This window comes from Thalia democratica, chromosome 7, assembly GCF_965202585.1.
Source record: "Thalia democratica chromosome 7, ktThaDemo2.hap1.1, whole genome shotgun sequence".
In the NCBI taxonomy this organism is placed as follows: domain Eukaryota; kingdom Metazoa; phylum Chordata; class Thaliacea; order Salpida; family Salpidae; genus Thalia; species Thalia democratica.
In genome coordinates, this window is record NC_139171.1 from 59,791,721 (window position 1) to 59,804,473 (window position 12,753).

Here is a 12,753-nt window from a genome sequence, read left to right on the forward strand (position 1 = left end):
AATATCCGTGGTACAAAAATCTATATTAAGTAAGTTATATCTTAACTTTTCATAACGAACAGTTTGTATGATAAAAATATTCTTTTTTTTTTTAATAACTGCTTTTTGAAACTTTATGCAATTAAATGGCAACCCTACTTTCAAAAGTACAACTTCATTACAGCTTCTTTTCTATATATGAATTGTTCAAAAGGCTTTACAGCTTTATAATACACATTATTTATATACATATAAAACATACATATCTACATACATTATACAAAACTTTAACTTTACCTATTTCCAACGAACAATTTGTAAAATAAAAAAAAACACCTTCTTTTGAACAACTGTTTTTAAAAAACTTAATACATTTAGATTGCAACCCTTAAGTAAAACTTAACTTCTGCTCCTATTCTATATGAATTATTAAAAAGCTTTCATAGAAGCCAAAGTGCGGTTTGGATTGAATAACGTTTTAAAGCACAAAGGCGTTACATGGGCTGGAGAAAAATAATGTACATGTGCTTAAGTACTTTTCTCAACATCGATAAATAATTTAAAAGTTTTTGCTGTTTAGACAATAAACAAAAACAACCAAGTGGGTTTTTTAAATCAAGTTCAAGTTAATATTGAGTTAATAAAGAAAATATATGTTTTTTTTTGTTTCTTAGTAAAACTTGAGTTAAACTGCACAAAAAAAGTTAAATGTTAGTTTAATAAAAAACTGTTTACTAAACTAAACAATAACGAAACGCACTAAAACAAACTTAGCATATTATCTGACTTTAAACATAGCAATATATATCGAAAATAATAGACAAAATACAAAGTTATATCTCAAGCTAGTTAACAACTTTGCTAACTTTCGCTTTAACTTGCAATAACTACCAATCTATTCTCTCGTACTGACAAAAACTTTCTCTTTTTCCGCTCAAATTCTCTCGAATCAAAATGAATTACTTGAGATTTTTTCACCAAGCTATCAAGTCGCGTAATTAGGCAAAAAAAAGTTTGAACATTTGTAAACGGAAAATTACTCGAAATTTTTATTAAAATTTTTCTTGTATGATAAACTCAAAAACTGATAACTCATCATTTTTATCGTTCGAGATAAACGCTTTATAGATGCCCTTGGTTTTTATTTAATAAAAAATCACTTTCAAGCTTATCGATGAACTTCAACTTTTTATTTGACCTTTATTTCTATTTGATAAACAAAACAATACTTGATTAAAAATTTTAAATTAAAATTAAAACATGAGGTAGCTAATTCTACAGTAAAGTTATTTTATGATACTTTATACTTGTAATTTATCGAAATTGTAAATTAGCATTTACTTATATTTATATAACAACACTGCAGAAAACTTAAAGTTTTTAGCAAACACTTATTTTCACTTTAATAAAGTTAAAATAATCTTAGTTCAATTTCCATTTCCGGATTCAAAGCTAAACTATAAACAAAACTAAAAAATAGCAGCAACAGTTAAGTGCTAGAACGTTTAAAAAGTTTTTATTTTTAAAGTTTCATTTATTCTTTAATTTTAAAATTTATAAACTTAATAGCTAACTTTGTAAAAAAAATACTTTGATTTGTTTAAAACTTCACTTTTATTCTGCTTGTTTTATTCAAAACCTACTAAAAAATAGCAAATAAAAAATAAATGTTTTGATAACTTTATCACTATGGAAATATTCAAGAACACATTAAAACTGTTTAAATTTTTAGAAAGAATATATTGTTGTCTTTTGTTGTTAGATAAATAGCTCTACTTTTTAGTACAACTCCTCCTTAATATCAACAAATAATAACTTTAGAAAGAATAAGTAATTGATATCATGCTTTTTTTTCTAACAAATTACTTAAGGTTTAATCGATAGTTTTGTGGGCTTTACAATAGACCACATATCTTTTAAACGGATTAAATTCTTGAATGAGATTAATACCCTATAAAAAACCAAAGTGTTTATATACAAAATTAAAGTCTTGTGATGCATTTTGGAATTTTGTTTGTGAATGAACAAACCACTTCCCTAGAATTAAAAGTGTTTGTTAATTAAATTCATCGAATTTCTTTAATTTCATGTATTTTTGTTTTAAATCAAGGAATAGACAAAAAATATTACAACAAAGCTGATGTTAGGTCATTTTATTTATGTTTAAGCAATATACAATTTATATCATGAAATCTCTAAAGATTCTTTATATACTTTTTATGAAAAATCTAACTAACTAACTAATATCATTCTATTACCTAAAAAATCATAAAACCGTTTTATCAATACAAAACTGTTTTATTTTAGTTTTGCATACTTTTCTGATTCTTTTGTAAAAAACATCAAGAATAAAAAGTACTTTTCTAAACATTTGAAGTAGAATTCAATTAGTAGTGTAATTAACGTTCTTAAATGCTTATAAATTTAATACTTTATTGTTGTAGAAAAAAGAAAAGGTAAGTAAACAAAAGTATAAAAAAAGTTGTTGTACTTAATAAAAGCAACAATATTCAGTAGTAAACATTTAATAAAATCATTTTTAAACACAAAACTTTTTTTTGAACATTGCGGTAATAGACATTGTTGGAAAACAATTAATTTAAACTAAGAAAAAGCTGTTTTTTATTAAAAATTTTCTTTCATAGACGCGGGTAATGTAGTAAGGTGTGGAAAAACATAAACTGTTTGTAAATAGTTATTTCTTATACTTAAATGTTATATCTAGAATAGTTCTGATACTCCTATAAAAACTAACTCTAAGCTGCATTTTAAATTTAGAAAAAAATCACAATCTAAACTATGTTTTATATATGACGTCATCACTTGTCGCCCTTGCCCTGTTGGTAAGAATTTAAAATTATTAATAACTAATTTTTTAATGAAGTTATTTGCACGTAAGAATTTGTGACCTTTAAGATATAATTTAGTTTTGAATATTAATGTTTGGAAATATTTTGGATTTATAAAAACATTTTAAGCTATCCAAAGAAAAAATCTATCTTAATACCGTACTTTTTAAAGAAAAATTTTGTACCGCAAATACATTTCCACCTTTGTAACCATAAAGAATTCAATTTATTGGAATTTTACAGATTAAAATCTATAATAGAAAAATAGCCAAACTTATTCCTATGTGTATCAAAATTTATCTTTTTGAAAAAACAGTTTATGTAATGTCTTTATTAAAGCTTAGGTTTGCGGTTATCAAGCTTACTCTTAAAAATTTTTAACTTTAAAATTTTTTTTAAGTATAAAAACCATTAAATAATGTTGCAAAAATTTTCACGTACCTTTTGCTGTAAGGTTTTAAAATATTTGTAAACTAGTTAATATAATTAACAAATTAACAAAATCAACTTACATATTAGAGGTACAGCTAATTTTAAAAAATGGATTTTGTACAAATTCTCAAGAAATTACTCTCTGAACCCAGGTGCACACATTTCTATATTTATAAATACATTGTGATTTTACAGTCAATTGCTCTGAATGTAGTAAACTCCTTTAAAACAAATTACTTCTCTAGTAAAAAAACGCGCCTGTTTTTCATATGCATTTTTCTAAATATTGTAAAAACTACATATTATAATTAAGAAAACTAATGAGTCCAATACTCGAAAATTTTCGTTTAAAATTATATTGTTTTAAAAAATAGTCTACAATTTATATTTATTACATTTCTTTGATCTTTATATTTTTAAAACACGTAGATAAGCTATCAAATATTTCTTTGAAACTTAAGTATTTTTAAATATCAAGGCTTAAAATCATAATAATCTATTTACTTGATGTGCAAAGTATCTACTGATATAAATGCTATAATTTTGCAAATAAAATTGTTAAATTGTTTGAAAATTTAAAGTATGTTAAAAACTTTAATATTAAATGCAGCAAGCAAAACTTTAATCTTTTATATGCAATAACAAATCAATTTCTGACCAAAATCATCTAAAACGAACCACACTTAATTGAAACATTTTAAATTTAGACATACGAAACTCTGTAAAAATTGGTAAACAAGATACTCAAATCCCAACCTTGGTCAGACCACTGAATCATCCTTTCTACAAGCAAATCACAATTTTACATTTTGCAATTGGAAACACTTGACACTGAATAAACCTTTCAAACATGTGATCGCGTTGAACTTGGCCTTAAAACAACTTTCAATCATGCTCATTCCAACCGTTGAGCATTTATTTGATCGATGTATGTTTGATAAGGTGCTATTTTTGTAAAACTGCGGCTTTATTGCCTTCTACCAATGAATGCAAAGATTTTTCCAGGTTTTAAAATTTCTGGAAAGATGTTTGCATTCATTGGCACAGGAATTAAAAGTTTCAACATGTGATTTAAGTGAACTTGGCACTAAAACAACTTTCAATTTGTTGGTTCTATTGTCAAGCGTTCTTGTGAATTCAAATATTAGTTTCGCAATTTGTAGGTTTTGTTGGTTTTATTATGAAGTTGGTCGAGTGATTTTATTTAATTAAAACTACTATAACACATATCTTGTTTTTTACAATATATTTTTACAAAAGAAATAGTTACAACTAGGTTTTTTAAATATATTTTATATGAACTAGTTAAATGTATAACGATTCTAAAAAAGCTGCTGAATTAAAACCAACAGCTTTAAGTATATTTTATTCACAAACCCTTATATGTTACCAAAAGTTGAAAAGTAAATATATATTTTAAACGGAAGCGTGATGAATGTAGTTTTACTATTTAATTTTAAACAAACCTGAATTTCAAAAAATTTCAAATACTAAATAGTAATTATTTGTAGCAATTCTAAAGTTAATGTACACTTAACGTTTCAGTTTTGAATAAAAATTAATCTTAAATTTATATGTTAAAGTTACATCCAAAGTAATTTGTATATTTTAAACTACATACTAAAATTTTTCTTTTCTTTATATTACCTAGTACACCTAGGTTGGCAGTTTTTAAGCGTTAATTTTACAATGTTTATATTTACTATTTCACTAGTTTTACAATGTAGCTGAGTGCAAACAAGTCTTTAATTATAATACTTTTTACTTATTAGTTTGATTGATTTCGTTACGAAATATTCTTTAAAAAATACTAACGATTGACTAACAAGTTGTTAATATGCTTAATTGTAATATGATTTCGTTAATTAAATAAACCAGCAGTTGAAATATTCTCACACATTCCATATTCGAAACATCAGGGATTTTAACACAATAGAAATATTTTATTTATTCAATATATAACTGCATAAATGCAACTTGTCCCGGAGGAAATTTAATTATAAAATTTTAAGTGCATAAAAGATAATCAGTATGTTATAAAGTACTATTAAATTTTTATCAAACTTATTTTAGTTTAAAACTACTCAGAAAGCTTAAAAAATAAGTAAATTTTATAATATTGTCAGTTAAAAAATACTTCTTTAAACCTAATCTTTATGTGTTTTACTATTTTGAGGTCTTAAAGGGTAGAAAAAATAAACGTAGTAAAAACTACTTATTTCTATATTTAAATGTAAAATATAGTGTTTTTAACCCTGTTTAAAAAATATTTATCTATATTTTATTTATATAAGCAAACAAAAATATAATCTACATTTAACGACTAAACTGTCAAAACGTTATTATGCTTGTAGCAATAGTCTTAAATATCAATTATAACAGCAGTATACATGTTGAATTAACTTACACATTTTTAGACAATGGTATCATTTTGCACAAGGCTATATATGTTTTTGTAAGTAAAAAGTTGAAAAGTTAAAAAAAAATAATGGTAACTTTTCGATTTTACAAAATATCAATTAAAATAATGGAAGTACAGTTTACGTGTACACTGTACAAATTTAAATTACAAAATTGTAAGATTATGTTTCAAAATTATTTGTACAAAACAAAAAGTTTTAAATAAATAGATTGTGGTATGTATTTATGTATACTTTTAAGTTTAACTAAACCGTCGTGATGGAGGTTTCGTTTGTAGTTTTACTTATCATAACATGTCAATAAAAAACTCAATAAAATACCAACTCAAGTTTTAATTCCCAATATAATTTTTTTAATTTTAACTAGGAAAATTACAAATGAAACGGCACATTATTAATTAAAATAGATAATGTATACTACGCAAAGAAATTTGTACACTAGTCATTAAAAAAAAAAGTAAATTCAATCAACAAAAGTTTAAATTAGCAAAACGTTGACTTAAACTAATTAAGACACAGGTGTAATTGAGTTTTTTCATTGTACATAAGTAGGGTTTTTTTCAATAGAGAAAATAACTCATAATATAGTTATATAAAAACTATTTAAGGCATAGGATTAAAATACTATACTTGGAAATTTTAAAATTTTAACCATATTGAAGATTGCCGACTTCTGACAGCTAAGATTTTTTTTACTATTTGTATCACCTATTCACGACTGAATACATTTTGGTACATGCTCTTATTTCGAGAAACTTTTTTTAAAGTATACTTAACGTTTTCTTAAATAGTGTCTCTGCATCTGTTGTTGGTAAAAAAATTTGTTTATCTAAGCTGTTTTGCTCGTAGTTCTACTTGATAGACTCAGCTTTTCTTGTTAATAGTTGGTTTTTTGACTAGCGTTTTATTAAAGGGTTTTACATACTTGATATACAAAGTCTTATTTAAGTATTTCTAGAGATTTTTTTTATTTTAACTTCAAATCGTGCTTTATATGTTTAAATTTTGTGTTTCAAATCTAATAATGATTTTTTTCAAAAATTATCGTAACACAAGAAAACCTATGCTTACGGTCATACTAAAAGTAAAAAAACAAAACAAAGTTAATGAGTAAAATTTAACAATTCTACCTTTGTAACTTGTCTCTTCATGACTAGCATTGTTGTTTTTATCAAAAAACAAAAACATTCTGCATGTTCATTAGGACTTTAAACTAAGACTTTGGGTGAGCTGCAATTGTAAGGTTTGAGAAAAATTTTCATTCATATTATTCGACACATGAGGTAACTAACGATTCAGCATTAAAATATCTATATTCTATACCTTTATCCCAGACGACGTTACCCATCTGTTTTAATATATACCTTCATATCTAACCTGCCATACCCAATTTTTTAAAAATAAAACGAAAAAAACTATTTGTACATACTTAAAAAACAAACAAGTAAAATAGTAGCCAATCTGAAAGCCATTTGACTGCAGCTGACGCGACAAGTAGTCAACAAGCTTTTACATGCTAAGCTCGGTTTAAAAATATTGACTAAGTATACTTTTTGCTACGGCGACTGCTATATGTTATAAGTTTAGATGTTTGAGCTTAATTTTTTGCTTTAAACTAGTGATGTACCGGACTCACTATCCGGGTCCGGGTCCGGCCGGATATTGCCATTTTTGTCTGATATCCGGATCCGGCCGGATTCTAATTTGAAAAAAAAGTCCGGATCCGGTTCCGGCCGGACTCTAATTTGAAAAAAAAGTCCGGGTCCGGTTCCGGCCGGATTCTAATTTGAAAAAAAAAGTCCGGATCCGGGTCCGGCCGGATCCAAACAGAGATCCGGCCGAACCCGGATCTAGTTAGTAAAAAAGAGCATACTGAAAAGTATTTTTTCAAAAACAAACCCTGTGTAAATTAATAAGAGTCATTTTCGTCAGTTAAAATTAAACACCTACCGTGATTAGCTCATTCTGTACCAAGACTAATTTACACTTGTTTACATTTGAACTATGAAATAAACATTTCATAAATGCAACTCTTTACATATCTTGTAAAATTAAAAGCTTTGGAATGAATACTTGCATTATTTATTGTTTTAAGTTGTGCTCAGAGAATATTTAGAGTTAATACGTTGAATGTACGAGCAAATAAGAATCATATGACAAAATGTTTCAAACTAAATACTGATGTAACAAAACATCAGAACATGACAGGCAGTTTATATGTAAGCAGTTAGTTAGTTTAGTGTGCAGCTTGAAGCAACAAAATATCTTGAACTTTTTTGTGAATACTTATTGTAAGTAGTGTTTTGTTTTAAAAGTGAATATTTCAACTGGTGTTTAATTGTTTAAATATTTAAGCCAGGTTTAAAGTTTAATAGTTTATTAAAAATTTTACAGTTTCTTGTTTACTAAAAGTTTTATTTAATTTTTAGTTTGTTGTTTTAAGTCTTTTGATATAGATTTAAAGAGCTTCCAGTTTTTAAAGTGTTACCAAAGTAATTGATAATTTTGTGTATGCTAGTATTTCTTGTTGTGTTTTATATAAAAGATTCATCACTCAAAACTGTCGTGTCTCATTATAGAAAGTAGTCTCAGTTAGAATTTAGTATTTGTTAGATATTAATTAAATAAGGTAGGGTTTAATTATGATGGGTAGTAATAATAAGTTAAGTGTACCACAATCAGTCCACAACTTTACTACCAAATTGTCAACCTTTTGCTAGCTGTCTGATTGTTAGATTAAAGTAATTTTTTCAGTTTTTAAAAACCTCATTCTGACTCCGGCTTGTTTATAATCACTCTAGCTAGTTTTATTGACTTAAACAGTGGCAACCCTGCTTGTTTGAAAATTTTTGGGAATTTTTTGAAAATCTTGGACTGCCTCAGGCTAGTTTAGTTTTTTATAAAAACTCAGGCTAGTTTTCTTTTAGATTTTGAATGAGTTTGAGCTGATCCAGTTTTCAATATTTTGTATTTTTCTAGTGTATTTTGTTCCAGAACTTGATTTCAGATTTTTAATTGTAAATAAGACCTAAATTTGTAAACCTTGTGGCTAGCTGTTCTACTTATTATTATATTAAAGTTCTTTTTTTTTCAGTTTTTAAAAACCTCATTCTGACTTAGGCTAGTTTATACTAGTGATGTACCGGACTCACTATCCGGGTCCGGCCGGATATTGCCATTTTTGTCTAATATCCGGATCCGGCCGGATTCTAATTTGAAAAAAAAGTCCGGATCCGGTTCCGGCCGGCACAGTTGCCAGAATTTTATAGCTATTTTTGCCCTTATATAATTTTCAATGAAAACTTGACATACAAAATATTTTAACCGTTTGGTATCTCACAAGAGCTAAGTTTGACTTACTTTGAATATCAATGAATGCTTAGCTTACTATTAAAAAGTTATAGTAAAGTGCTTTTCTCACAAACTTAAAGTTTATGAAAGTAAACTTTTTCATGACTAAATACTTAAACTAAAGCCTTTGCATCAGAGCAGAGCAAATTCCTATACTGTTTTTTAGGTGATTGAAAAGCTACTTTCAAAAATTATAATTTTTTGTTTATAAAACTAATAATTATTTCTAAATGGAGAATTTTGTGAGTTCGCACATTCGGTTAAATGTGCAAGTTATGAGTTTGCACTGCTGCTTAAGTTTGCATTTTAAGAAATTGTGTTAATAGTATCTTTTCTATTTTTTGCTAAGTAAATAAAACTTTAAAACTTTTTTTAAATGTAGTTATTTTTAATTCATTAACTTCTATTTAATATACTTCAACGAAATATATTAAAAAATATTATGATACAATGCAAAAATTACATTAACATTAAATGGTCTAATCAACAAAAACCATTCGCTAGTTTGCAGTTTTAGCGATATTTTAAAACTAAATTTATATAAGTAATCAATACTTATGCCTTTAAAAACAAAAAATTCCCTAAATACTTTTGTTTCTTTATTAAAAACTTACCTTATTTGTAATAAATATTGCATTCAATGTTTACATTTTTATCAATACCTAAATTATTTTACATTACCTTTAACATTTATAAGCTCTCAGTAAAAAGAAATAAGGCTTTTTCATAATTAATATTTTTATAACATGTGAAAGTCATGTAAAAGTTTTAAATGGTTAACTTTTAAAAAAATTGTAAATTAACCCTATAGACAGTAACATATATTTAACAACAACAGTATACATAGAAGAAATTTTATTTAAATTTAAGCTGGTCTTATAATATTTTTTGTTCATCATAACAATGAAAAATATAAGAATTAAAGCTATTGAAAAAGAAAATAGATACTTTTATTGGTACTTATTAAAACTGAATCATAGAAAATAGAATTTCCGATTAACGGTTATTTTTTATTGATTATTTTTTAGATTTGAAAAAAAAAATTCAAATGGTATAAGTTAATCTAAAAAAAACGCTTTAAAAAGAATAATAAAAACTATAGCTTTTTTACAAATAAAAATCAAAGAAAAAGTAAATGTCAATATATAAACTGAAAAAGTTAAGAAACAGTTTATTATTTGTAACTTAGCAAAACTAAAAGTGTGAATACACCCTAAAAACAGTAAAATCTATTTATTAATGAAAGATACATGTAAGCTTTATTTTTAATTTGAAGCTGGTCTTATAATCCGTTATGTTCATCATAAAAATGAGAAAACATATGGATTAAAGCTATTTTAAAAATTACTTACATTGGTATTTATTAAAATTAATTAAAAAATATATATGCTATTTACATTCTTGTTCTAGTAGTTTTATGTCATAAGCTAAGTGAAAATGAAAAAAAAGATCAAACAACATCAGTAAATATACTTTGAAATGTAAAAAAGTTGATTAAGAATAGTATCTACACTGGTATTCATAATAGTTAAATTTTAATCAAAATGTAGAGCTTAAAATTATAGTTTTAAAAATTGAATTAAAAACTTTCAGTGTGTAATAAAAAAACTAACTTTTATCCATACTTTTAAAAATAAATAAAATTGATGGGAAGATATGGCTTAAAATACTTTTTACACTCATATAAAATTGAATATCAAAAACTACAACATTAATTGAAAGATTACACACTTAACCTCCAATGTACAAGGTAAAAAAAATAATTAGTTTAAAGCATTCATATATTACCAATGATGTAACAAAAAACAGAGATTTAAAAAAAAAAAAACAAATTTAATATTAAATGTTTTAAAACATTACATGAGCTTACTTATATACAATAATTAACAATAAGCTATGTTCCTTTAATCTAATTAATTTAAAATTTACTACACAACATTTTTGATCATATAGTATATATGAATTCCGTTTTAGAAGTTTTTTTTTTCTGAGATTAAAAAAATTAAACTACATGTTTCAAATAACTTACTACAATACAACTTTCAAATAAGTTTTAAATAACTAAGCTTTTAAATGCATTTTATATTGCAAGCTTGAGTAATTCTGTTTGTTCTACATAAATATGAAAATCAATTAAAACAAAACATTTTGAAATCAATTTTTAAACATAAACTTATTTAAATGTAGTTTAATAAAAATAAGTATAAAAAAACACTAAATAATAACCTTTTTGTCGGTATTTAAGTTGACTTAAAAAGTAAAGAAACTTTTAATGCAATCAAAAACTAAATTGCTTTAAACAGTTACTTTTTTTTAGAGTCACCTACTTCTTTAAAAAAGCTTAAAGTAGCATCAAAGTTAAAAGAAAATTCACACAAGAAGGAACTTTCTTTTGAAAATTTTACCTTTTAAACATAAAATTATATAAAAATGTTCGTTTAAATGTTATATGTATGATTTGTTATTAACATGTAGAAAACAAAAACAGCAAAAATATATCTTTTTGTTCAATTTAAAGTAGATTAACACACTCTTATAGTTTAATACAACAAAAAAATAGAATTAAACACATTTTAAGTTAAAAAACAATACTTTATCTAATTGTTAAGACTTTTACACAAATCAGTGATTGATAAAACTATAATTCTAATAAAATGATTAAACAATAGAGGAACATGTTCTTTGTTTAAAAATAAATTAAGTTTAACTTTTTAGAAAAAAAACTGTGAGTGATAAAACTACAAATATGTACTAAACTAATAAATAAAAAACATCTCTAAAAAGTTTTCATTTCCTAAAAACTCAGATGAAATAAAACACTAAGAACAAACTATTTCAATATATCAAGCATACCTAGCTCTGAAATTTGTGATTTTACACTTAAATCTTAATAAAGATTGCAAAACCTCTAGGAAACACAACAACTTGTTCATAATAATACATACTGTTATCTTAAATTACAAGACATGTATAAAGGTAATTAAAAAACTTTTACAAAGTTTAAAATTTCAGCTTAACCATTTAAAAATGTTTTTAGCACTAAAACATATTCTAAAAAAACAAGTTTCAAACCTCTTGAATTATATTATTGGGTAGTTGAAGCATCTAATGTGGGTCTGCTGTTTTTTGAATTGAAATTTTTAATTTCGGACAAAGAAGCTAATTTGAGGTTTCTATCCAACCACTTTCATTGGTAGTATTTTTCATATCAACCTACATAATATATAAAGTAGTTTTAATATATATATACTGGTTATGAAAAGTGCATGAACAAGGGCATTCAAGTAGACCTACCAAAGTCAAAAATAAAAGTCAAGCTATATACAATTTATTCATATAATTTTTGAACTTGTGATTAAAGAGATTTTGATAATAATGTTTGAATGTTCGAGATGATCAACAGAATTAGAATTGACTATTTTCTAAAACTATTTCATAAGAAAAGCGTTACAATTTATATGTATAATTTTTGTAGCTTGTTTTACTTAATTTGCTTTAAACAACTTTTACTGCTTTTTAATTTTGGGTAAATTTACAATTTATAATAACAAGCGTTTTTTGTAAAAAAAACTGTTACTTGGTTAAACCCATTCATATTACAAAAGACTCTAAAATAATTTTCAAAATGATTACAAATAAATAATAATTATATATAATATTATCACAAATTTATAAATTAAAAACTGAAAAATTAAATATGAAATTAAAACCTTTCTACTAAA